At 34.6% G+C, this 4,137-nt stretch overlaps 1 non-coding gene across 1 annotated transcript; it reads right to left on the reverse strand.

The window, feature by feature from the left end:
• Positions 1–435: 435 nt before the first annotated feature.
• On the reverse strand, positions 436–505 carry LOC112581001. The gene has a single exon (XR_003105452.1). It is a non-coding gene; the product is annotated as a small nucleolar RNA SNORD113/SNORD114 family (small nucleolar RNA).
• Between the last annotated feature and the right edge of the window lie 3,632 nt (positions 506–4,137).

The following is a 4,137-nucleotide window of genomic DNA, read 5'->3' on the forward strand; positions in this document are numbered from 1 at the left end:
TATTTTCTTCATATGAACATCAGCAGGATAGATCAGTATTAGTGATAAACCTTACTTCAGAACACGTACTCCGTCTTTGTTCATAGTTTGCCTTTTTAAAATAATCATTCAAGATAAATCATATTATCTCAGTTACCTGAGAATCTACACACTGTATACTTGAATACCAAAAATGCTAACAATTTCCACCAGGCTTATTACCCACAGAAATATATGACTATATCATCCTCCCACCAACTTTGAATGCCAACATGGATACCCACATGTGACCCTTTTTGTCTTCATTAACTTACACATTTATTTATTCATTCATGCATTCACTGATTCATTTACATCAATAAACACCATAATGAGGAACAACTAAGACCCAAGAACAGATCCCCAATTTTCCCTAAACTCTATCCCCTAAAAGGGAAAAAACCAACTCTTTATCTAATGGACCTCAGAGTTAGGGTTTAATCAAAATTCTTGATTCATATACCCCAGAACTCTCATCACTGATCCAAGCTCAATACTCTTTTTTTATTTACTTCAATACTCTTTATTTATCTACTTATACATTGCTTATGGATTATTTATGCATTCATTATTTATCATTTCATTCATGGTTTCATTGATTTTTTAAAAAAATTGATTTCTGTGAATCACAGAAACCTAAGAGCAAGATCTTTGAATATTGCACAGAGCTGTTTACAACTATTTATTTCGCACAGAGTTAACAAATGAGGTCTATTTTTAATTGAATCTCAGTGTTTCAATATAGATTAATCAATAACCTTGCTTCATACCCTTCCCATGTGTTTTATGACTCTCTACTTGCTCAGCTTTCATGTAATTTCTTTGTATTTTAGAAGTAGTACAATGAACTTACTATCTTACCTCACAACTAGAGGACTGACAATACTTTCTATCTGGCTAGGCGCTCCCTCCTCCAGGATTTAACAACCTAGACTGTCATCAACTGAGAAATACTCCTACAATGTGGTACAAAAATAAAATGGAATACTAAGCAACTGCAAAAATGAATGCAAAACTTCAAACTTTGTTTTTAACGGACCTCTGTTGCACTAATAGGGATCGCTCTTAATCCATGGTTCATGACACATTCTCAGCACTGGACCATTTGTGGCTTCCTCTGACTTTGCAATAGCCACTCATTCCTTTGAAACAGTTCCATGGACCACAAACCAAGAACACAAACGTTGTTACTTACATGAGTCCCTTTGCTTTCTATCCACAGAAGTGACAGACAAGATCATCATCACTGGTAATGAATAAATCAGATTAGGTACGTTGAATCTGTGGAGTAAAACACGGGTTTTAGAAAACTGAAGATGCAGTGTAGATTATTTTAAGAGACCTTAGTCTTGCTGAAACAAATCTGTCATAAAATCTCCTTCTAATCACATTCAATTATCCCAAGAACGGCTCTCTTTTTATTTTTTAAATTATTAATGTACGGAATGATGGCAACTGCTACCTCTATATCCTAGTATAATAATTACGAACTACGTCTGTTCCTAATTCCGTCAAACCCTACCCACACAGTTAAGAGCCGACATGACCATCTTTATAGGTCTTCCTTGATTTGAGTGTGGTAAGTTTACATCATTCTTTCTTCACATTTTCTCTCACCATGCTTGACCTTACTTTATGACTTCGTTCATATATTTATTTTTTATTTGTTTACTTGTGGAATAACTTGTCCATTTTTTTTCAAAACAAATGCCAAGTGGTCTAAAACACTATTGTAATGTTTTAGATATATATCTATACAGATATATATATATAACTGTCTCTACAGTTCTTTACCTAAAGCGGGCATAGCCCAATCCCCTTTTATTTATATAACATCAGAAAAGTACAGTCAGATGAATATATGATTTTTAATGATACAATATCCTCACTGGTCTATATCTGCCCTCTTTTAAATAACCTCTTCCTTCACTGGGGCTTCCCTGATAGCTCAGTTGGTAAAGAATCTGCCTGCAATGCAGGAGATCACAGTTTGATTCCTGGGTTGGGAAGATCTGCTGGAAAAGGGATAGGCTACCCACTCCAATATTCTTAGGCTTCCCTTGTGCCTCAGCTGGTAAAGAATCCACCTGCAGTGTGGGAGACCTGGGCGAGATCCCTGGGTTAGGAAGATCCCCTGAAGAAGGGAAAGGCTACCCACTCCAGTATTCTGGCCTAGAGAACTCTATGGACTGTATAGTCCATGGGGTTGCAAAGAGTTGGACACGACTGAGTGACTTTCACTCACTCACTCCTTCATTAGCTAACAATAATATCACCTACGTACCCCAGGAAAGAATCCAAAATAACACTAACATCTGCCCATAAACTCAACACCCAAAGAATAACAACTAAACATATTTTTCAAAAATGATATTGGTTGAGACAATCCGATTAAATACTATCTCTTCTCATATCATGAATTCTTAATATTGGCCCATGCTTGATCCTCTTTAGTTAGGTAGTTCTGTGATCAATTATTGTATTTCCATTTTTCCCCTTTCTTAATAAAATTAACAACCACCAACCCAAAACAACACTGACTCTTACATAAAGCTGCCCATAGGCTCTTGATCAACATGTTAAACACCCTGGTCCCTTTATTCATTGGAATTCAACTTTACAGAAATGTTTCAAGAATAATTGATATCTCATTATGCACTCTCATTGTTGTGGTTATCTCACTCTATCTCTTTGTCTTCATTAAATAATATGTTTGTTTATTTACTCATTATTGATTCACTAATAAAAGGATCTACCCCTAAGATCTATCAATGCCTGTATTCCTAACTTCAGTGATAATCTTGTATCCCACCAAAGCTGTAAATTAGGTTTGTTTCTAAAAACCTCAGAGTTATCGGGGTTAGTCAAAATCCTTGGTTTGGACACCTCAGAGTACTCATCAGTGATCTAGGCCTGGGACATTCTTCTTTATTCATTTATACATTTATTAGTTAATTTATTGATTGATTAATAATGAATCAATAGCCTTCATAACCATAAAGCAAGACTTTAAGAATATTACTAACTTCTGGTTTTTGTTCATTTCTCTCAGAACTAAAACACTGTGTCTATAAGGGACCTCACTGTGGGATTTCATGCAAATCCACACTCATAATAGCAATTCTTGGTTCTTTAATGTTTCTTGAATTTGTTCAGATTTTAAATGTGCAACAAAACAATCCAGGAACACCTTATTTTACTTCACTAACAATTTTCCAACTCAATAGTCTCAACAGATTAAAAGTCTAAATCTTTATTCCCAGCAGAATGTGTAAATCAACCATGGTAAAATAAATAAATGAAGTGAAATAGAAACAACTGTAAAATGAATGAACCATTTTCTTTTATCTTGTCTTTTAATGGACCTCAATCATTCAAAGTTGGGCTAATCTGGGACTTCCCTAGTGGTCCAGTGATAAGACTGTGAACTTCCACAAAGGGGGCCATAGGTTCAATCTCTGGTTAGAGAACTAAGACCCCGCAAGCCTCGAGGCACAGCCAATAAATAAATAAATACAATTGAAAGAAAAACAAAGTCAAGTGTATCTAAAAGTTTGTTCCCTGCATATTTCACCAGTATTCATTCTTGATCCTTTTTATGTATTTATCTATTTGTCTATTATTTAATTCAATTAGTTATGCATTAATTTAATCCTATGTCTATTGTAAGAGTAAATCAAAGCTCACACAACTCAATATCATAAAAACACACAACCCCCCAAAAATAGACAGAAGATTTGAATTTCCAAGTTCATTCCAAGTTTCAAGTTTCCAAAGAAAACATACAAATGGCTAACAGGTATATGAAAAGATGTTCTTATTGCTATCTGAAAAATGCAAATCAAAATAAGAATGAGGTATCACTTGTCAGAATGGCTATTATCAAAAAGTCTACAAAAAAAAAAATGTTAGAGAGGATATGAAAGGAATGCAAGCTGGTACACCCACTGTGGAAAACAGTATGGAGATTCCTTTAAAAACTAAAAATAAAACTACCATATCAACCAACAATTCCAGTCCTAGGATATATCTGGTAAAAAATGAAAATATTAATTCAAAAAGATACTTGCCCCCCAATGTTCACAGCAGTCCTGTTTATAATAGCCAAGATACAGAAGC

Source organism: Bubalus bubalis, chromosome 20, assembly GCF_019923935.1.
Source record: "Bubalus bubalis isolate 160015118507 breed Murrah chromosome 20, NDDB_SH_1, whole genome shotgun sequence".
Lineage (NCBI taxonomy): Eukaryota > Metazoa > Chordata > Mammalia > Artiodactyla > Bovidae > Bubalus > Bubalus bubalis.